At 46.2% G+C, this 24,078-nt stretch overlaps 1 protein-coding gene across 3 annotated transcripts in view; it reads right to left on the bottom strand.

Annotated features, from left to right (window-relative positions):
- ZNF536 (zinc finger protein 536) overlaps positions 1–24,078 on the bottom strand; it is a 282,945-nt gene that overhangs the window by 223,113 nt on the left and 35,754 nt on the right. For all 3 annotated transcript variants that reach the window (XM_079907425.1, XM_079907426.1, XM_079907424.1), the window contains exon 2: positions 5,471–5,540. The gene's annotated coding sequence lies outside the window, so the exon portion shown is untranslated. The remainder of the gene's footprint in view (positions 1–5,470; positions 5,541–24,078) is intronic.

The raw sequence follows: 24,078 nt of genomic DNA, 5'->3' as shown, positions 1-24,078 counted from the left end.
GAATGTTTAATGGGTATAGAATTTCATTTGGGGAAAATGAAAAATTTCTGGAGGGGGACTGTGGTGATGGTTGACAACAGCGTGAATGTACTTAACGCCACTGACCTGTACACTTAAAACCAGTCAAGATAGATTTTATGTTGTGTGCATTTTGTCACAATTTTTAAAGTATTTCTAAATGTTTTAAAAAAACAGGCAGTGTGCCAAGCGTGACCCACTGTGGCTGTGGTCTACTAGCCCCTGGCATACGGCATAAGAGCAGCACAATAGACATCACCTGAAAAAGGAAGATGAGTGGAAGGGTATCGGGGTTACAAGTGAAAAGAGGGCTTACAGGCAAATGAAGAGATTTCTAAGACTTATTCATTCAAGTCTTTACCAAGCACCCACTCTGGGGCCAATAACCATCTGGGTATAGACACAAAACTAGAGAGAGAGGCATTCTAGGCCCTAGAGCCCAAGCCTCTCCTCCCTCCGGCTCAGCGCTGTTTGAAGGAAGTCCACCCTGCACGTGTGAGGGCACACCCTGGGGTGCACGGTGAGGGGAGGGCCGTGAGAAAGGGAGGGGGCAAGGCCACACCGGCTCAGACGTGGAGGCAAACCCTCCTTGGAGTGGTCAGTGATCTTGTCAGGGATGGAAAAGTTCAATGACTACAAGGGTGAGTTTAATTATATGTTGTCGCTGACTAGCAGTGGTTCCGATGGTACAATTACACATGTAATTTATCAGCAAGATACTTGCATACATAATAAACCAAAAGCAAAACATTAAATTTCAGTGGATGCTAAAAATACAAGATTGGGCCATGATGCAGAGCAGTCTCACTTGCATGGGGTGGCGGAGAAAAGCCAAGAACCTCCACTCCGTTTTAAGAGCTGGCTGTCCCCACCCACCATGACCACGTGGCATCCATCCCAGGAAGGCACGCCCCAAACACCAAGTAAATCCCAGTGGTGTGTCAACAACTCTCCTTCCACAAAGGAAATGGGATGGGGAAGCTGACTTAGGAAACTCACCACCCTTTCTGATGTTCTCTGAACTTGCTAACCACGGTCCCCAGGGGTGCCAGGAAGACCGCATGCCTGGCAACTTCTCCAGGCTCTTAGCTCTGGTATGAGTCTGAGGGGGGAAGGCTAATTATCTGAAAATGGCCTATACTTTCCTTAATCTTGAATAAAGACAGAGAAAGGGGAAAAGGTGACTAAACAGAGAAAATGAAATACTACTAATAACAGCAACACACATTTATTAACTGCCTACTTTGAGCCAGGAGGCAGTATTTTAAGCACATCACATAAATTACTTGTATAATCTACTACATTGTCATTACTGTCATTCCCAATTTACAGATGAGAAAAGAGAGGCACGACAAGGGTAATCCCTTGACATGTGCTCATATAGCTAGTGAGTGGTGAAGCGATGATTCAGTCCAGGAAATGTGGTTCCAGGGTCCATACCTTTGCCAGGTTTAGAGGTCATTTATCTCTCTCTTCTTTATTATTTTCTTACTGGTACCTCTATGATGTCCATTATGCAATAATTTTAAAGTCAAGCGTGGGGCAACTTTTTATCCTCATCACTGGGAATACATTTTCCAATAGACTGGTACCCACCATGCTGGGACTTAGGAGCCTCAGCCTATCTCCTCAAGATGGCTGAGCCCATGTAGCTGAGCATCGTCCAGTCCCAAAGAGATCCAGGATAGCAGGGCTGAAGAGAACACACAACAGCCTCTACAAGAACATGAAATACACTATAAATTACAGAGATTTGCCCAGGAGACAGACAACCAGTCATCTGAACAGAGAGTCTTCTGAGCCTCATAAATTCCATGTCCATGTCTCACTGTGAAAGAGGTCACCTTCCCCTACTCTGCCTCCATGACTTCCATCCCAGTCATTTGCGTATATTCCCTGGTGGATTTTTAAAGATACTCTTATAGCAAGGCATCCATGTGGTTTCAACTTACAGAGACAGTCTGGCACAATCCTAGGCATTTTTTAAAAACCTGATTGAAAAGAAGCGATAATAAGAATAACTTTCTATAACTGACCATTTGGTTGTAAAAAAAAATGTTTGGGGGGGCCAGGGATGAAGAGATGGTAAAAAGTAGGATTTCATTTGAACCACTGGGTCTACCATTCTAAGATTCTGTTAGGGTCTGAGATAGAGTCCCGTCCATCCACCCATCCACTCAGCCACCCATCCACTCAGCCACCCATCCATCTACCCATCCACTCATCCATCCATCAATACACTCATCCACTCATCCACCCATCCATCCACTCATCCACCCATCCATTCACCCATCTACTCATCCACCCATCTACCCATCCACTCGTCCACCCATCCATCTGCCCATCCACCTATCCATCCACCCATCTACCCATGCACCCATCCACTCATCTGCACATCCATCCACCCATCCACGTATCCACCTATCCATCCTTCCTGTCACCAAAATTTTATTGAGAACCTACTGCATATCAAGTACCATTCCAGGAATTAGGAAAATAACACTGAACAAAATACAGCAAGTCCTTACTCTTTCTAGGCTTACACTGTAGTAGGGGAGACAGACCAGAAACCAGTAAAGAAGTGGGTCACCAAAAATGATTCCTGCACCAAACATCACAATGTATTTGAAATCCTCTAACACAAAGGTAAATCAGAGCCATTTCCTCATTTGTTGTTATCATCAAGGATCAGTTGTAGAAACAAACAAAAGTGTCTTCTATGGAAATGCCAACAGTACAAAAATGTGTTCCAATGTGGTAGGATCATTTGAGGGCAAATACTACAGGCAGTATTTTTATGACAAAAGCTTTATTTCTCGTCTTCTCTATACTTGATTTAAATATATACATGTATGTGGGTGCACACATATCTAGATTCAAGTATTTCAATATAAATTTTCAAAATACTTTTCCTGATTTCAGTTGATTGCATATTTCGAGCCAATGTTGCAGCAGTAATTTTTGTTCTGAATCAAAAACGAGGATCTCTCTCTCTCTCCCTCCCTCACCCTCTCTTTCTCTCTTTTTCCCTCTCTCTCTCTCCCCTGCGCTCGACAACCTCACCTTCGTCCCCCAGCTTCTAGCCTTAAGAAGCCCAAATGTTCAAGCTGCTTTCAGAGCTGAGTGGTAACAAGGGCAAAACCTGTTTCTTCCCGTGCATTTTCCTGCTGAAGGTTTCTGGGGCCATGGGGGCTGAGGTGCTAGTGAAAGCCACATCACAGAGGCACGAGCATAGAAGGACAAACCTTCCCACTTCGATCTGAGTGTGTAATTGTTTGAATACATCTCACCAGCACTACAATAATGTCATCCTTGGTTGACACAGATTTTAAAGATCTTTGAAAAGGTGGAATGTTATCAATCACAAGCATGATTATAATGGGATTTAAGTGGAAGAAGCTAAGATTCAGGCCCTCATTCAGGCCAGGTTCTGTGACAGAGTCGGGGGGAGAAAGAAGTAAGAGGGCTGCATTTCAGCCAGGAAAAGGATGCAGTGTGTACCCATCATCCACATATCTTTTCTCCCACAGCCAAAGATGTCCCAGGAAGCACCGGGAAACTCTGGAACTCCAACTGGAATTCCCCCCACACTGCAAAAAAATCTGCTTATATTCCTATCACACTAGACCAGTGGTTCTCAAGCAGGGACAACTGTGCCTCCCAGGAGACATTTGGTAATTTCAGGAGACATTTTTGGTTGTCACAATGGGGGAAAGGGATTCATAACTGATACCCAATGGGCAGAGGCCAGGGATGCTGTAAACATCCTACCTTGCACAGGGTGGCCCCACAGCAAAGAATTACCCAGCCCAGAATGTCAGCAGTGCCCGGCTGAGAAACCCCATCTCAGCTCCTGAGAAGCTGAGCCAAAGCTACAAGAAAAAAGGATGCGTCGAGAAGGAGCATTTCCGGGAACCGGGTCTGAAGCTGCTCCCACTGGCTGTGCGGCCCGTCATGTTCACCAGCAGACCGAGGCAGGTGACAAGAGAGGAAAAAACAGGGCAGGAAAGAGAGGAGTCTTTGAGCCAAATTACTTGCTCTTTTGCCTTTCGATCTAAAACACACTTTCCTTATTACACGTCAGAAGGGACTGGAAATCCAGCCATTTTTTTCTTCAAGGCAAAACAACCCAGGCCCAACAAAAACACAATAATCTCTCTGGCCGATCTCTGGGACTGTCCAGCCTCTCCCTGACAAATCACAACAGTGCCTACAGCTGTCAAATTCACCCACCGAGCCCAATCAAATGCCCGGATTACTAAGGCAAAGAATTGTGAATTTCATTAAATATGTTAAAGGGGAAAAAATCAGCTTTGAAAAATAGTAATCCTGTCTTTCAACAAAAATATTATAGGAAGCTATGAATTTGGTAGATCCGAATAGGATGTTGGTACATGTTTTACTAAGGTAATATAATGGCACACTATTATTAGATCACATTAATCATTACTGTGCCAACGGCGCTGACAGCCCCACTGAAAAGGATTGAAAGGCCTGGTAATGGATATAAATTACCCATTGTGTGATAAAAGGATTTTTACTAAGAAGGTAAGAATAAAACAGCAAATTTCTAACATAACTGTTGTGTAAAAACCAAAATAAAAGTAATCCACGGTCAGTAATATCCACAAAATCAGAAGTAAGCACTTTTTCAACAAGATAAAGTCGCAATAAAAATATATATTCAGTACAAGGCAAAATTAATTTCTAAGTGCGTAATTCCACTATCAATTTTCCTGGTTTATGTAGTGACCTCTGAGGCCCATGGTCAGGAGATGGTGGGTTTGGCTAATTAGATCTGGGGGTGAGTTTACAGAGATATCAGGGGCAGCCTCCGAGGAGGAGGTTGCAGACATCAAATACGAGCGCTGCCCCTTCTTATTTTAAGTTTTTAGCTTCGGTGTGGGGAAAACACTCCATGACTGAGTTCATGATCTTGAGTCTGATTGAGGTGACAGGCACAGAGCCACTCGGAGACAGGTTTCCTCCAAGACTGGGCCAAGCCACAGAACCACATGCTGAGTGGTGGGGAGACAGGCCCTGGGCGGTGCTTGGAGGGGCCGCCTGGCTTTGGGCAGCCGTCCCACCAGCTCACCAGCTCTCGTTCCCGCTGCCAGCCAGCAGACAGTGACCCTCCAGGATGTCACACAAGACAGCGATAAGCCAACCTTGCAGGGCTTTGCCCCATCTGTGACCCCAGTCTGAGAACTTCTGAGCACATGTTGACATCACATAGTCATCACACCCAGAAGACCTGGGGCCCATGCTGGATCCCAGAGACCTCTGAATCTGGAAGCTTCTCCAAAGCCCAGCCTCTGTTCAAAGAGGCAAGGGAGTAGCTGGGAGAACTCTTACCCAGCACAGGGACCCACAACCCAAAGAGGGCAGTCTGGCTCCCCGACAAGACACAGGCAGACACCACTTCAACAAACTACAAAACAATGTTCCTTACCAGGCAAGTCTGAAAGCAACGGAGCTCCCTTGTAGCTGGTGGATATTCTTAAAGCCGTGGTGGTCAGGAACTGCAAAGATAAGACCTGTTAGAAATTCTCAGTGTCGGACACATCGACTCCAATCAGACAGGTAGACAGCATTCAGCCAAGGTAACAATTTGCTGGGCTAGTTGAGAGAGTCAAAAACATTCAATAGCCCCCACTGCCCCAATTCATTGAGCAATTTTAAAACTGGAAACTACGTGACCTTTGCTGCAATAAACCAAATTTGCTCAGCTTCTTTTTTTTTTTTTTTTACATAGTCTAATTCAACCTTTTATTTTTTTAACATCTTTATTGGAGTATAATTGCTTTACATTGTTGTGTTAGTTGCTGCTGTATAACAAAGTGAATCAGCTATATGTATACATATATCCCCATAACCCCTCACTCTTGCGTCTCCCTCCTACCCTCCCTGTCCCACAGCTCTAGGTGGTCACAAAGCACCGAGCTGATCTCCCTGTGCTGTGCAGCTGCTCAGCTTCTTTTAATTGGAAATTGCCACCTGCATAAAGAGAATGGGGTGGGGCATCTAACCATCTCTTCTCTAGGTGGGATGGAAGAAGAAATAAGAGCACGTAAGGCCCCCCTCCTCTCTCTCTATCTCTCTTTCCCTCCTTCTCTCTCTGGAATTCTAAAAGTGAGGAACTGAGAAGGTACTCAGGGGTTCTTTTTCGCTCCCTAATTTAAGGAGCCCCCTACAGTAGACCACACACAATTTCACCCAAATTTCAATTGGCTATGCCTGGTTCAGTGGCCAGAGCAGCTTTCAATGGGTCCAGACCAGGAATCTGCAACTGACCCAAGGGGTCAGGAGTGTTGTGTGTCGTCAAAGTCCTCTCTCTGAACCAAGACCAGAAAAGCAGCAGGATGACATAGGGGCCCAGAGGGAAAGCCGAGATGCCCACCACAGTGGTTCTAGAGCGTCAGTTGGGGTGATCAAGGCCAAGTCTCAGTCTGAGATCTCCAGCTCGGAGCCAGTGCAGCACAGAATCTAATTTGTTTTACCATGTTACAGAAAGGACTTAATAGGGCAAGCAAACATTCCCTCTTGAAAAATTGTACATTCTGATATTGTAGAAGTAGAATTCCGGTAGAGATTTAAGGATGTGTCTGCAAATGCATCAGAAGATGCATTCGGAGAGCACGTGGTGGCAGCCCCAGACCAAGGTATTTGAACATCAAACCACTGATTTCAACACTCCATCCAACTCCAAGATTGATTTCTGGCAACCAAAAAGGTGTTTGCTGAGTGTGTGCTAGAAGTGTTTTCTCAAAGTGTAACAGGGGCACCGCTATTTGTAAACAAATTTCTACCTGCCTATCTTTTTTTTTTTTTTTTTTGCGGTACGTGGGCCTCTCACTATTGGGACTTCTCCTGCTGCGGAGCACAGGCTCCGGACGCACAGGCTCAGCGGCCATGGCTCACGGGCCCAGCCGCTCTGTGGCACGTGGGATCCTTCCGGACCGGGGCACGAACCCGTGTCCCCCGCATCGGCAGGCGGACTCTCAACCACTGCGCCACCAGGGAAGCCCTACCTGCCTATCTTGAGACAGAAAGCAAAAGTCTACATCTCAACCATCTGTAACGAGGACAGAGATTACAAGTCTCTCTCTCTCCTCAATCAGATTATCTTCTGCATTTTGTTTTTTCTGTGTCACTCAACATGAAAATCTAGGCAATGTAAAACACGCGCTCAATGCTATGCTTTCCTAGGTTCTACCAGAGCTGAGAGGAACAGGCGTCCGGCACCCGACGTGGCTTCACGAAGATTTAATTTGCTCACGAGGCTCCTCACGCTTAGCAGGAGGTGGAGGACAGACTTAGATTTTATATCCAAGCTCATGGCTTGCAAAATTTGAGGACTATTCTCCAGGGGCTGTTCACTTAGAAGCCTTGTAAATTCCAGTGACAGGGAGAACACGGGGAGACTTCACTGGGCAAGTCCCACCCCTGCTTGTCCTCTGGCTTCACACCACTGATCAGACCTCCGGCTCCTGCAATCTGCCTGGGGTCCTCAATCACTCGAGGCCCCAGCACAGCCCTGAGGCTGTGTTGGAGCTGTGCTCTTATAAGGGGTCCCCCGAGTGCTTAGGGGGTTGCCCAAAGGTGGCTACCCGCCCGGGAAGTTTTGCCTAACAAGCTTCCTGCTGGAATGGGAACGTCAGGAAGGGAAATCTAGTTAGTGCCATTTGTGCCTTTGTGAGCCAGTCTAAATAGGAGGGGCTCCTGGTGTCTGATGTCATTACAGTCACTGCAAGTCGGGCAAAGGTGACCACATCAGACACTGATGTTCTTGATTCGGATGGGGAGGAAGGAAGATGGCAGCGCAGTAACAGCTCTTCTGGTGCAGGTAAGTAACTCGCGCTGAGAGATAATGCAGTAACATAACCAGAAAAAGGTCCCTGACTTGAGCCCCCCCCCATCCCTGCCTTCCACAGGGACCCCACAGTGAGGAGCCAGGGCAGGGGCGCCACCCAGGAGACACTGCCCAGAAGTCCAGTTTGGTGCAGGTACCACCAGATCAGAGGAGGGGCGGGAGGGGGCAGATCACAAAGGCAGCGAAAAGCATGGCATGAGTCAAGGGGGTTTGGGTAGCAACCACCTCACCAAAAAAATGCCTGAAATCCCATCCACTACATTGATAACCCCTGCCTCCCCTTTAAAACGCAGGGAAGGCCCACATGCAGTCATTCTCAGCCACCAGCCCCAGGGAGCGAATGAGTTTAGGAGACCTGTTCCGTCAGTGGCTCAGACCTTCTGTGTGCCAAGCCCTGGGGTAGGCCAAGGGCAAGCAGATCTGCCATGGGATCCAGAAATGGCCCACTGTGTGAAGAGTCTGGCGGAACAGGGAGCCTGCCAAGAGGGGGCCAACGGCAGGACACCAAGGAGGGAGGGAGGGCATGCCAGCTGAGCCCTTCAGCAGTTGCAGGCAGGGCCTCAAGGGAGACAGGGCTGGAGGTAAGGGGAAGGCAAAGGTTCAGAGATCCTGACATGGGGCTGTAGCAAGGAGTGCAGGGTGGCTGCAACTTGGAGAGGCAGGAGAGAGAAAGCAGGGAGCACTGAGGGGGTCTGGGGAAGGAGGGATTTCTTATAGCCTGAGGCACTTCCAAGGCCCCTCTGAGGAAGGGGAGGGGAGGAGAGGGGATGGAAAGCTCTGAGAGAGGGACTTTGGAGTGGGGTGGAGAGGACAGGAAGACATGGGGGACAGAGACGGAAAAAAGTGGGAGGTGGTCCAGGCAGCTCTTGCCCATCCTGGCACACAGTGGGCCCGCACTGCGGCATCCCTGTGAATCCGCTGGGCCCCCACTAGGGGACAAGGCATGCCCCTCCCTCATGAATTCTCCCAGGGGAGACAAGGCAGCTCTGAGCAGAGCCAGGGAAACCTTGGCATGCCAGGAGCCCAGCCTCCCATACTCAGGCACAAAGGCGCTGAGGGAAGAGGCCGTTGGCGAGTCAGGAGATGAACAAAGATGCCACACACTCCCCATCAACAGTGCCTCTGTAATGAGCCCCGAGTTGACCACAAAAGATCCTTCCTCTAGGCAAACATGTTGCCTTCCCGTGGTCATTACACACCTGTCGCCCACCCTACACCATGAAAACTGGAAAGTCATACAAGTGACAACAAGAGTTACCATTTGCTGAGGGCCCGGTACAAAGCACCAGGCAGCAAGCTGAGGGAAGTCCCTGGGTCACCCCACAGCACATGGGGAAAGGGCTATGTCCCATTCACCTTCTAGTCCCTAACTTCTGGCAGAGGGCTTGGAGCTCAGTAAATGTTGTGTGGAGGGGTGGAAGGGAGAGAGCGAGGGAGGGAAGGAAGTAAAGAGGGAAAGGAAGGATGGAGGGAGTAGGGGAAGGTGGAAGGACAATAGGATAGATGAGGGATGGAGATGGATAGAGGAAGGAAAAGAAGGGAGGGAGGGAGGGAAGTAGTAGAGATGGAGGGAAGCAAAAGGAGGATGGAAGGGAAGAAGGAAGGGCTGGTTCACATCACCCCTCCCCTGGTCCCCGTTCTGCTCCAGAGGCTCCCCTGCAGGAGACGGAGTATATTCCTAGAGAGACAGGATCACCCTCCTCAGGGGTCACTTGGAGGCTCAGCAGCAGAAGCAGAGCTGTCTGCTGAGGAGTCTGGGCAGTCCGGGGCAGATGGGAGTGGAGATCAACTGCTTTCCTTCCAGACAAGAGTTAGGAAAGAAGGATTCAGAGACAGAGACAGCAGAACTCCTTCAGCCCTCTGTCTGGAGAAGGGTGCAGCTAACAGGAGACACGTCTGGAGCTGTCTGAACATTACACCCCAGTCGTCCAGGGCCAAGACCTCTGAACCTGCTCTCCTGGGCAGCGGGCTCTCCTCCATCTGGAGGGGCACACAGAGGGGTGCTCGAGCCTCTTCTCCTAGGGACACTACCTGGGGTTACATCACCCTTTCCGAGCGTCTGGGTGCCCCTCCCAGCTCAGTACTTAATATTCTCTCCAGACCCGCTAGGGACAAGGACCCTGCCCAAAAAAACGGTGGCTCCTCTGAATGGACCTGCAAGTTCCATTCCAAAGCACTGAGTGATTCGCGCTTTCCTTCTCCGAGACTCTGAGGGATGAACACAGCCCCAGTGACAGCCCTCACCACCCCCATAAGTTCCCAACAGGAGAGGCTTCCTGGTGAGGAAAGCTACCTGGGAAAAGCCTCAGGGACTGAGTCCCTCATTCACCCCTCACCTGTCAAGTGCCCCCCGTGTCTCCTAACTTCTAGCTCCCAGGGACCCGGTGGTATGCAATATTTCTGCTGGTGCAAAACTTATGTCTTAGTGAGCAGTGCCAAATAAAATTAAAATATAATGTTAGCGAATAATAAGTTCTAAGAAGAAAAAATAAAGCTGGGGAGATGACGAACAGTGACAGAGACTACCTTAGATAAGGTAATCAGAGGAGACCTTGCTAAAAAAGTGACATTGACAAGGGACCAGAAAGAAGTAAGGGAGTGAGCTCTGTGAACAGCTGGGGAAGAATTTTATAAGCAGAGCAAACAGTGAATGCAAAGGCTATGGTGTAGGACGGAGCTGGTGTGTTGCCCACGGAGACAGGGCATGGACAGTGCGCGGGAACATGGGACAGGGTGGGCTATTTAGGATCCAAATACCTCAGCAGGCACGGTAAGAAATATGGATTTTATTCTGAGCCATTGGTGGGTTTTGAGCAAGGGAATAACACGATCTGATTTACATTGTGCAAGAATCACTCTGGCTGCTGTGGGGAGAACAGGCAAGAGGGGACCAGAGTGGAGGCACGCAGAGCACTGGGGAGGCTGCTGCAGTTGTCCAGGTGAGAGAGGAGGCTGACCTGACCTGGGCTGAGAGCCGCAGTGATGGGGAGAAGCAAGCAGATTCACGATGCCTTTTGTGTGCAGCCAGTGAGACTTGCCAAGTAGGACGTCAGGTATAACGGGGGCCCAGAGTCACCCTGTGCTCATCCTGGCCCGCCACTCTGGTGGCCCAGATCACCACTCCCAAATCAGCCCTTACCCAGGGCTCAGGTGCAGTAACCATATGTTTCTGATGCTTTGACATCTGGGGTCTTGATGACCCTGCAGGGACAGCCGCTCCCAGAACTAGCCAATTCCCAGAGATAGCAAATGACTCCCCTGGGAGCACATCTTTCATTTGCAAACCAACCAATCCAGATCCCATGCCCCAACAACCTTCTGTATCAGGCTCTCACACTCTGGACCACTGTCCCCCTGCCCTAGTTGCCTCAGGGTCAGGTACCAGACAACCGGAGACAGCCCCTGAGCCCCGGAGCCTACTAAAATTATCTGACTAGCCAATCCTAAGTCTGCTTACCCTGCCTTGCCGTGCCTTTCTCTCAGAAACCGCATTTCCCCTCGCTCCTTCTTCTTCCTGACCAACCCTGATGCTCCCCTGGGCAGCACTGCATGGCATGGCATGCCCCCTCCCCTTAAGAACTATGAGTAACAAAAGATCTTTTCAATGGCAGTGTGTCCTGATCTGTTGGCCTCACCACACGCTTGCTCTCGGGGTCACCTTGGAGCCACTGCCCTCTTCTAACTTCTGCCAGAACAGGTGCTTGAGGAGCTGTTATTCAACAGCCACAGAGTGTCTCACAGCAGTGAAGGAACGCTCGGAACTCAGCCAGCTCTTTCCTAAACCCCATCAGCCCACCCCATGGGGTCCCACAACTGACCCACCTCAGTCGGGCCTCCACATACAGGGCTGGCACCTGTGTGAGTGTGTGTGCATGTGTCTGTGTGTTTGTGCACGTACATTTGGGGTGGGGGGTGGCAGTTGCCACCCTGATGCAGAGCCCAGCATCACAGGACACAACTGAAATATTATAACACGGAGTGCGTTGGGCTGCCCAGACATGCTTCCAAAGGAAGCCTCTTCTTTCATTTTAAAACAAAGGTAACTTTGATGGAGAAGCTATTTGATACCTGTTCGATCTAAATGCTTTCAGGATACACAGACATCAGACGCTCACAGGAACCTGAGAGCCCGCGATATCAGCCCGGGCACTGGGATGATAAAAGAGGAGTGGAGAGGCTCTTCCCATCAGCTTGCGACCCGGTGCATGTATTTTTACATGCTTTAGCATGAAAAAAAGCCAAGATGCTCAGAGCCAATCAAATTACTTCCCTGTCTCTTTAATAAACAAATCCATGTGCACATTAACAGTGTTGAAAATTCAATTTAAACTCTTTGTCTGTTGCTGCTTACTCTAAAGATGGTCTTTCTTAAACAACAGAACACCAAGGAGTCGTTAGTGCTCTCTCTTCATTACTTCAAAAAACCAATCATTAGACACCAGAGTATATACGTAATTAGAAAATCACTTCCTTTGCAATCCAAGCTAAGTAGTTTACATACTGTAATTACAGGGACAAAATCAATTTTTAATCATTTCCCTGATTGGGCTCATCAGCTCTGTGGGAACATTGTAACCTGCTTGTTGTGCAAAAGCAACATCTGGGCTAAAACAATTACCCTTTGTTTGCTACAATATTCCTTAAATCTTTTTGCTTGCATAAAAAAATGAAAACATGAAGACAAGATATTTGGATGTCTTTTTGTCCTTGATCAACATATATCCGAAAGTTCTCCTCGTGACGTGAGTTTAATGTTCCCCGGAATTTACGGTTTAACAGTACACATCCAAGGAATGTATTTTTTCAGTGAGATAAAAGTATCTGATTGTTTTAAAGATCCATTCAGCTGCCTAATTGTTCCATAGCTAACACATGGTATTCAAACAACCCACACATTACAAAAGCTCATCTGGGTAATCATGGGCAACTATTATTGCGATGGTTTACACTTTTCTAATACAAATGAATGGATTTTATCAAAATTTAGAAAAAAACTAAAAAGCTGAGTATGTGTGAAAAATAGTTGGTATGAATTGGCAAGGCGAGGCTAAGCATTTTGTTCTCTTAATAGGAAATGACCTCATTTACACTGGAGTAATAATTAGTACTGCTTCACTGACAGTTAAGAAAAAAAACTTTCCCAGTATAATAAGGCAGCATCTCCTTTGTTAGGAGATCTACATTGATTATTAACCCTTGCCAAGAAATTCCAAGTTTAACTTTACGTTCCACTGGGCTCATGCTTGCTGGCAAAAGATAAAAATAGCTGTTTTGGAAACCATTGCCTCTCACCCAGATTTCCAAAGTTTTGCATCTGAGCTTTTAAGTGACAATCTGAAACACTTGGTGTCCCCTTTGAAGGGACATGGAAAGCCCCCACCACATTACCCCGCAGTCCCAAGAGCCCCTGTCAGCCTCTGCACTCCCCCGGTGGCCCTGGTCCTCCCCATCCTTTTGAAGTTTATTGGCTTTGATTTTTGCTTGCAAGTCCCCCAACCTACAATTAATTCATAGTCAAAACAGCCCTGAGAAGGAGAAAAGGAAAGAGGGAAAGTGAAGGGAGAAGGAAGAGATCCTTGCTGGCGATTCAGTCCAGGCTGATGGTGCAGGAAGGAGACAGGAGTGCATGAACCCTTAAAGAAATACAGTCCAGGAAACAGCCGGAATACGTTCACACACACACACACACACACACACACACACACACACACCACTTCTGAAGGGACTTGTTCACTGACCTAACCATTTCTGAACTCGTAAGACTGACAACTGACATGTATTGAGCACTTACCATGTGCCAGCCAGAGTCCCTCATGACAATATTGACCCTCATGACAACCCAGTGAGGTGGGTACCATTATCATGTTCATTTACCGATGGGAAACTGAGGCACTAGGCACGAAGTAATTTGCCCAAGGTTAAGAGCTCATGACCATGGGAGCCACTGTGCCCCACTGTCTCCCAGTACCAGACAACATCTCTCCCCCGTGGCCTTGAAGAGCCCCGTCTCCAAAGCAGCCAAGCTTGCCTGGTGTCCACTAGTCAGAGACACCCATGGCCCCACATGCCCTCAGGAGCACACCCACGCCTTGGCACCATTCTGCACATGGATTCCTACGCCTCACCCCAAGGTGGGAGATTCCGACCCAGGGCAAGGCAGAGAAGGAGAACCTGTCCTCTAGGCTAGTGTGCTCAGGCTAGGAGGCACAGACCAGATGCATGCACTTCCCACAAGGCTCAAGACCTACGTCACAGGACATGGTGCCAAGCTGCCACGCTGGTGGAGTCCCAGAGCCTGAACCGGTGCAGGATGGCACCCAGCTCTTCCTGGAGGCTGTTTTCTCTGAGAGCCAGTACCTAACCCTCTCCCCTATGTCTTTGCCCAACTTGGCCCCAGTCTCATCCCATCCATGAGAAGGCAGATCCCACATCAGCTCAAGATTCTATAAGATGATTGGGACTGACATATATACACGAATATGTATAAAATAGATAACTAATAAGAACCTGCTGTATAAAAAATAAAATAAAATTCAAAAATTCAAAAAAAAAAAAAGATTCTACAGGATGGCAAATTTGAGACAACTATGTCCCCCAGAGTAGGAGGTATGCAAAAGAAGAAAAATAGTCGCCCAAATTTTGGGGGCTTCCCTGGTGGCGCAGTGGTTGAGAGTCCGCCTGCCAATGCAGGGAACACAGGTTCGCGCCCCGGTCCGGGAGGATCCCACATGTCTCGGAGAGGTTAGGCCCGTGAGCCATGGCAGCTGAGCCTGCGTGTCAGGAGCCTGTGCTCCGCAACGGGAGAGGCCACAACAGTGAGAGGCCCGCGTATCGCAAAAAAAAAAAAAAAAAAAAAAAAAAGTCCCCCGAATTGTAAACGCTTTCTGGTATATTGTGTCACCATATGTATTAAAAATATTTATCCCTTTACAGAAGACGTTTCATATCATCATCAGATCACAAGGTATCTATGAAGTAGCTTATGTTGAAGAAAAAATGTGAAAGAACTGGAAAACACAAAGTGCCTGTTTTCTCTTTCCTCTATACTTTCTGCGAGTGATGTTGCTGTTCAGGTACTCTGTACTCTGCCTGGTAAATGATGCCTGAATATTCAGCCATCGCAAACAGCTGCTCTGTCCAGCTTGGCAGCCTCTGACCACAAGTTCCTCCCGAGCACGTGAACTGCACCAGCCCAAAGTGAGGTGCACTCTAAGCCTAAAATACACATCACTTTTGGAAAAATGTAAAATGTTTCATTTATATCTTTATACTTTTTACATGTTGAAATGATAATATTTTGGATACACTGAATTAAACAAAATTTAGTCTTAAAATCAATTTCCCCTGTTTCTTTCTACCATTTTTAATGTGGCTATTAGAAAACATTTTTTGTCTTGTTTTGTTTCTATTTTATTTATTTTTTAATTGAAGTTTAGTTGATTTACAATGTTGTGTTAATTTCTGCTGTACAGCAAAGTGATTCAGTTATATATATATATATATGTGTGTGTGTGTGTGTGTGTGTGTGTATACACATTCTTTTTTTATATTCTTTTCCCTTATAGAAAATATAAAGCTGTATACAGGTTTGCACGTGTGGCTTGCATTATGTGTATACTGTACAGTGCCGATTTCAGCCTGAGCAAAAAATCAGGCCTTCTGACAGCCGAATTTCGCCATCAGAAAAATTCACTTGTTTTCTGAAGCAGGGTTTTAGAGAAAATGTATCATCATCAATATCACTTGAAATGTTGGTTCCATAGATATTCTCTGAAATCAAAATCAAAGTTACACAAGTTCTACCTGGACCATTGTGGGATCTCCTTTACAGGTGTTGCCTTTTTCAGTTCATTTACTTTTAGTTTTATAAAACTGGTTATTCAAGTAATATGTGCTCACTTCTAGAAAATTTGGAACATCGAGATACTACAAAGAAAAAATAACATAGTTCTATCAGCTGGTAGGATTGTTGTCGATATTTTGGTGTATTTCTTTCTATTCTTTTCCGTGCATGTCTCTGTGTGTGTGTGTGTGTGTGTGTGTGTGTGTGTGTGTGAGTTCATGACCATAGATGAAGACATACTCCCTGTGCATCTTTGATTTCACGTGTCCTAAAACCTCAGGTCCCAAATGTAAGAAGACTCTGTTTGGCCCTATGAGAATATAGGCTACTGGCTGACGTGGCTGAGTTCCCACAGGTGTTACAAAGGGAAAACATTAAGAGAAGAAGACAAGCCATAGACTGGGAGAAAATTTCAGCTAAAAACATATCTGATAAAAGACTGGTGTCCAAAATATAAAAAAAAAACTCTTACAACTCAACAATAAAAAGCAAACGGCCCACTTAAAATGGGCAAAAATATCTGGATGCCTCACCAAAGGAGATCTACAGATGCAAAGAAGCACGTAAGATGCTGGACATCATATGTCATTAAGGAAAAGCAAATTAAAACAATAATGAGATACCATCACTTATTAGAATGACTAAAATCCAAAACTATGACACCACCAAAGGCAAAGCTATAGAACAGGAACCCTCATTCATTGCTAGTGAGAAGGCAAAATGGTGCAGCCACTTTGACAGTTTGGTGGTTTCTTACAAAGCTAAACAGACTCTTCCCATACAATCCACCAGTCATGTTCCTTGGTATTTACCCAGAAGAGTTGAAAACACATCCACACAAAAACCAACACACAGATGTTTATAACAGCTTTATTCATAATTGCCAAAATGCATAATCAACCAAGATGTCTCTCAATAAGAGAATGGACAATCTGTGGCACATCCAGACAATGGACTAGTACTCAGCCATAGAAAGAAATGAGCTATCAAGCCACAAAATGACATAGCAGAACCATAAAGACATATTGCTAAGAGAAAGAAGCTAGTTTTAAAAGTATGATTCTTACTGTATGATTCCAAGTCTACAGCTTTCTAGAAAAGGCAAAACAAAGGAGACAGTAAAATGATCAGTGGTTGTCAGGGTTTGGGGGAGGCAGAGATGACCAGGTGAAGCACAGGGGATTTTAGGTCAGTGGAATTATTCTATATGAAACTCTAATAGTGTATACATTTGTCTAAACCCATAGAATGTACAGCATGAAAAGTGATCCCTTAATGTAAACTATGGGCTTTAGTTGATAATAATACATCAGTGTTGGCTCATCAACTGTAACAAACGTACCACACTAACACAATCGGAGAAAATGTGGGGAAGGACTATACTTTGCGCTCAATTTTCCTGTATACCTAAAACTAAGAAACAAAGTCTATTAATTTAAAAGGAAAAACAAAGGGAAAAGAGAAAGAACAGCTTTGAGGAAGCATAGGGAACTGCTCTTTCCTGGCTGGAGGATTTCCATGTCTGCAAATCAGGAAACCTCTCCAGTGCTTAGAGATTTCGGATCCTTCAGAAGCCTTCTGGCCACCACTTCTCTGATGAGTTGATGTCCAAAAACTTCCCACAGAGGCTGCTCGGGCAGTCCCTGGAGAAGAGCGCTGGGCACTTGGCACAAACCCCACTGGCTGGCCCGTTTGTACTTCTGTGTGTACCACATCTCGTGGTTTTCTCGTTGGCTCAACTCACAAGACGAACTGACTTGTGTCTCCAGAGCAGAGTAGGTCAGCCAGGCCTGCACCCCCTCTCAGAGCCCATCTTCTGGACAGCAAGGGAAAGGAGCTGCCCAAACTATTTCCACTCCTCAGGCAGGGCAGCCCCCAAAGCCCCATCCTTGCTTCTTCATCTCCAAGACAGAAACTTGAATGAATGCCTCAGAAAGTACTGAAAAGGATATGAGGAGTCAGACAGAGGTGCAGAGTGGGCATATGCCACCTCCCACCCGGAAACCAGCAGGAATGTGGAGAGCGTCTCGAAAATTCAACAGAACCGTGGTGTCATCTGGGCATAGGGTGCCATCAAAATGCTGCTGTTCTACTGAACTGTCACCTCTCAATCCATATTAAGTTTAGCTCCCGCTACTGGTTATTCTGGAGAAGGCCATGAAAATTCAAGGGCGGGGCTTCCCTAGTGGCGCAGTGGTTGAGAGTCCACCTGCCGATGCAGGGGACACGGGTTCGTGCCCCGGTCCAGGAAGATCCCACATACCGCGGAGCAGCTGCGCCCGTGAGCCATGGCCGCTGAGCCTGCGCGTCCAGAGCCTGTGCTCCGCAACGGGAGAGGCCACAACAGTGAGAGGCCCGCAAAAAAAAAAAAAGAAATTCAAGGGCGGACCGATTTGGAGGCCACACCGATTTGGAGGCCACATAAAGTATTTCACACTGTTTTCCTGTGATTTTATAGTAACAAGAAGAATTAGTAACGAGAAGAAACAGTAACTGCCAAAGCCATGGGTCCCTCAAGTATTCTGCATGCTATAGCAAAAAAAACAAACAAAAAAAGCAAAGGTGACAAATGAAAAATAACGAGGAGAGCTTTCCTGGTGGCACAGTGGTTGAGAGTCCGCCTGCCGATGCAGGGGACGCGGGTTCGTGCCCCGGTCCGGGAAGATCCCACATGCCGTGGAGCGGCTGGGCACGTGAGCCATGGCCACTGAGCCTGCGCGTCTGGAAGCTGTGCTCCGCAACAGGAGAGGCCACAGCAGTGAGAGGCCCGCGTACCGCAAAAAAAATAAAAATAAAAATAAAAAATAAAAAAAATAACGAGGAAAGTCTCCAGGAGTGTGACTCTGAGGGCACAGCCCACTGAAGCGGGACAGAGAGGCCTGAGAAAATCTAGTCCTTCTTAGCCTATCCCACCAAGCAGCCAGTGAAAGGCCCCGTTGCCTGTCTCATGGTAAAGTTCCTATTCCAGAAAATTCAAACCTAACAATTCACAGAAAAGAAAAAAATGTCCTTTCCTTCTCATCTTCCAAGCCTTTCCATTTTGGTAAAGATTTTATAAACATTCTTAGAAAGAGTATATTCTCTCTCCTCTGCCCACAGGTAACAAGGGATGGCAGATGTTTCAGAAACAGCACATTATAAAAAAAAAAAAAATCCAGTGTCACTAAAACCAGAATGGAAAATGTTTTATACATTAACAAACATTGTAATGAATTTGCACAACCTTAACCGACTGTATACCCAGCATAATGAAATGGTCTCCATCTTTTCAAATAAAAAATTACGTATCTAGCACATAGCTTTAGAAAAGCATTGTTCTTTAAAAAAAAAAACAAACAAAAAAAACCCCTGCATTTTTCCCAGCTACCATGTAATTTGTGAGATGCATTTTTAAATGATCTGCAACAGCAGCGGCTTCATCAGTCAGATGATACCGATAGATAATTCACCAAACCGTCACATGATCTTCCATCACTCTAAAAGACGCGAATATATTGCCACAAGCTTTGGGAATAATGGGTGCACCTGTTTACGGTGTCACCTCTGTTTGCTAATTGTCTCCTTGAGCTACATTTTACTTCTAATGCATTTATTTTTGACAGGCAGTGTCTATTTAGAAATCACATTACTTCAAGTGCAATTGTTCTTTTGTCTATCAAGTAAATGAAGTGTTGTTATACAGATTTCAGGTTCTGATTAGTAAAGTATCAGAGCCCCAAAAAGGTCAATCAGTTATTTACCCGAGGTGATAGAAGGATGACAGACATCTTGAATATACTCCAGCTCACGCTATAGGCCATTTTATTATAATTACTCAACTCAGTCTAACTTAAATATATATTCCTGGGGTTGGCAGCTTAAAAGGCACACTGAGAGCACGTGCCCAGAGACTGGCATCAACGCACAATGTAGGCATGTGGGTCTTGTGTTTGCACGCCGGGGTGTCGACCATTCAAATATGCGGTCCCTGGAAATACCAACAATTGTGGCCAAACGAGCGTGTGGGTAGGTACTTGTCCCCATCTGTTGGCTTGGATGAATTCTCCCATTAAAATAGATATTTTAAAAATAATTTTTCAAATGATTTTACTCTTCAGGTCTGATTTGATGAGTGAATTCAGATCAATATGAAGGTAATTACAACTGAAACAAAAGACTGACAACAACTGTGGAAAGACAAACAGCTGTCTGTAGGAAAGCCAGAACCAACCGGACCAAGACTGCCTTCGACTTCCGCTCTAGAGCTAGTGGAGCCAGCCTTCTCCACCGATGGCCATGTGCGGGCCACGCCAACAGACCCCAAGCTGTGGCCCCTCTCCATGTATGAGGAGAGGCTGGGGACTGACTTAAGCCAGAAACCAGATTCACACAGACATTAACATACACAGGTTAAATAACGAGAAGATGTTCAATTTGAAGGAAAACATAACCTGAGCGCCCACTCACTACCTAGTGCTCAGATCCAAAGGTCTAAATCTCAAGTACCCTCAAATCATTCCTACCGAGTGCCCCTCCCCCTGACTTACCACCTCAAAGGCAACCCAAACCATGAATCATAGAGACAGCTCTATATTTAGGAGTCACTTGTCTCTTAAGTGGAGCATCCACAATTTCTTTTTTATTCTTCCTGATCTCTCCATCCATGAATTGTAGGATTCTCCCTCCCTCCCCGCTTGTGCCCTACCCATGCTCCACGGCTCACACTGCTCAGTTATCCGTGGTGCACCATCTAGCCGAGCACCACCAAGCCTCGCACTGGGTCAGAACACCCAACACACCCTTCTCCGGACACCCACCTCATTCAGACCTGTGCAAGGTGGCCACCCCAGGCAGGCAGTGGGCTTACAGAGAATTCTAGAGACCACCGCTACTCAACACACTTGCCAAAAGAGAGAGACACGAAAAGCCACGCTCGCCTTAAGTCACATTCTAAATTGGCTCCCTGGAGCATTCCCTACCTTGTTCACTAACGACTGTGTGTGTTTCCTCAGTGTTTAGCATATGCTATGTAACCTGAGCAGGACTTGCATTGTATCACTAGTTGTTTTTCCAAAGTGTTTTCCCATCAGGACCATAATTATATGCAAACTACTTGACTTAGAACCATTTGCAAACATGCGTTAAATGTTCACTAGGATTATTCCAGCACCTAAAAGCAAGAAAAGAGGAAGACACATGAATCCTTCCTTGGGGACCCCAAGGCCAGTGAGACAGGGGAAACCCTGACATGTAGAACCACAGACTATCCTTAAGTAGCAAAACCTCCACGACATTTTCTACAGGAGCGACGAGGAATGTCCTCTTCATTCTGCAATTTATTTCAACTCTAAGTACTCTAATCATTGGAAGTACTTTTTGCTTTTTAAACAGCCTGCTTGTTTTTACAGGTCAAGAGCATAAATAAAACAGTCAAGTTGGAAACTTGGAAAGCTCATTTTCAGGAGAAGGAAGTAGTTATAGATCGTCCATTTGTTCAGACACGAGGCAGCTCTCAGGAGGCAGCTCAGGCGCGTGTGAAAGCCAGACCCTGGCCGGCCAGCACTCACTGAGAGGGCCCAGAAGCACGCAGTCCTCTTATTTTGGGAGAATCACTCTTGGGAAAAGACTGGGGAGTTGTCGGAAGCCCTCAGGGGCTATACTGTAAGGTTTTAATACAAATAAACCTCCAAGCCAAGGATTAAAGGGCGGTGAGTGAGAGGTGGGTGCCACCATGGGCTGCAGAGACAAGGCCAAGCTATGACTGGGTCGCCCTGAAATTGCAAGTATCCTGAAGTGCTGACTCTGACATTTACTCATGTCGCCACTGGCTCGTGATGAATGAAATTAAGTGCCTACCAATTACAATACAGGATCCAAACACTAGTAGATCATGTCTCAATCACTGAGGATCTCAAGAAAATAAAATGCCTTGAAGCCAACATATTTAAGATGGTTAATATCTTTACCAAAAAATAAAGAAGAAGAAGAAAAAGAGGGATGGAGGGAGGGAGGGAGGGGAAAAAAAATCACTCTCCATTTTTCCATATGAGATATCACACATGTGTGCCTATAGCCAAGAGCAGAAATCTAAACTGTATTCATTTGCAGACCTCTCTCTCTCTCTCTCTCTCTCTCTCTCTCTCTCTCTCTCACACACACACACACACACACACACACACAACTGCTGATAAGGCTGATGAAGGAAATGAGGCCATGAAAACTCACTATCAATACCAAGGTCACTGGAACAGAGAGATAGGACTAGAGTATGGGTCTATCAGAAGAAAAAATTACTGAGACAACTTCAAGAACTGGTGATAACTTCCTGTGTCTGAAGGAAGACAGTGTCACAGGATGTCTGGGGCTTTCCCTGCAGAAGACAGGACAGGGTGGGCCACGGCCCACCGAGGCTAATTCCTGAGAGCGGGCAGGTCCCGGCCTCCCACAATGCCAGGCAGAGGACACAAAGAAGGACACGGCTGGCAGCAGCTTAAGACCACAGTAAGCCACCAGACCACATTTTTATTGCTACCTTCACTTCTATTTTTTCTTTATTCTGCGTGTGCTAGAAGAACCCGCACCCCCTCTTCTTTTTATCAAACATTCCTAATGTAGTGACAAAATGAGGAAGAATGAAAGATCATTATAAAACAGGACTTTTATGGCTAGCGTCTATGGAACAGTCACACTGTTACATATATTTTCTCTAAGTAATCAGGAATGTATTGGTATTTTGAAATTATGTATCTCTAATAACACAAAAGTACTTAAGAGCAGAAATAGACAGTAATGGAAAATGCAGTCAACTGTTGACAACATATAGAATTTCTGAAAATAATTTGCAGAGAACAGCACAGCAGATGAGTCAAAATTTTCACAAAAATATTTCTTGCCTCTGATAGTCCAATGTAATTCATTTTCTATCTCTGTTCATTAATCATTGTTAAAATTAGTGATCCATTTCTTCCACTCTGCCATCTGCACTCAGCTTCGTAACAAACATGACACCTTCCTGCATAATAAAACCTGACAACTACTAGGATGCATTTCCAAATAGCTTTCTGCATATTTGCACCTCTATAACGGATTCCGTTGTCAGACAAAAGTGGATTATTTAACCAGAGTTCTTTCTTTATCAATTCAGAACACAGATGTGTGTGAATGTGTATGTGTGTGTTAAAATATGATCAAGAAAAATCCGTTAATTTTAATTAAAATAAATTTGTCCTGTCTTAAGTAGAAAGTATTTTAAATCCAGGTTATGCCAGCCAGTATCGCTCACCAGAAGCACAGTGGGGAGTATGATGCTTGATATATGAAGTTTACGTAAATAATTCGTGGCTTCACCTTGTAAACTTTTCTAATAAAAGTGATCTTGACATTCCAACCTCCTAAACATTTTTTTTTCATTTTAATATCCGGCTTTATTTTGTTTTTTCAGTCTTTGATCACAGAATTTCAAATAAATATTTTTAGGGAAAGACAAAACAATCAAGGAGCAGGGAGATACAGACGACAACACCAATGAATAATTAAACACATGCCAAGTGTTCCCTTGGGGAAGCCACCACTGGGTCCAAACTGCGGGGAAGCATTCTTAGTCCTCCTGGATGGCAGTCCACATGGTGTCAGTCAGTCTGACAGTGATGAGGATGAAGAGAGAAACTGCAAACCGGGACCTTCTCCTTACCCGCTGAGAGAGCAGCCTCTTAGGAAGAACATCTCTGAGCTTCCAAGAAAGCAGACCCACGTGAACAGCAGAGCAGACCTGCAACCTACAGCTAGCCTGGACTGAGGTGGGCATGATGAGCTGACCCCAGGTCTGTCCAAGGTGAAAAAGGCAACTTGTATTTCTCTACTTTTTCTGCCCACTCTGAGTCTGCCTCTTCTCTCCTTGCCCCTTCTTCTGGACATGGCAAGCCCTAACTAGGGACCTCAAAATCCTCGAGAAACACACTTCCAAGCAATTCAGCCTCCTCCTGCCTGTAGTCCCTGGCACCCGCCCAGCTCCATGCTGGGAAGCCCGGGGGTATACACAGGTGCCCCAACACCGAATCAGCCCCCCAGGGACTCGCCACATGGTAGGAGAGACAAGTTTCATGCAGATGTCTCCAAACCAGGAGAGAACGCTAGGTGCTATCACAAAGAGAGAACTGCCAAGGGAACACTTCATCCTAACCTCCAGTACGTGGGCTGGAAGAGGACCCGGGGGGAGTTGCAGAGACAAGATGGCATCTGAGCTGATCAAGACATCAACAAGCAAAGTCAGAGAGGAATGGGATCCTAGCAGCAGCGAAGCTGGCGGTGGCTGGCACCCCAGCATTTGGGGAGGGTTTGGGCTGGACCGAGGGGCTGGATGAATGGC

This window comes from Stenella coeruleoalba, assembly GCF_951394435.1.
Source record: "Stenella coeruleoalba genome assembly, chromosome: 20".
NCBI lineage: Eukaryota > Metazoa > Chordata > Mammalia > Artiodactyla > Delphinidae > Stenella > Stenella coeruleoalba.
This window is presented reverse-complemented; position numbering and strand designations above follow the sequence as displayed.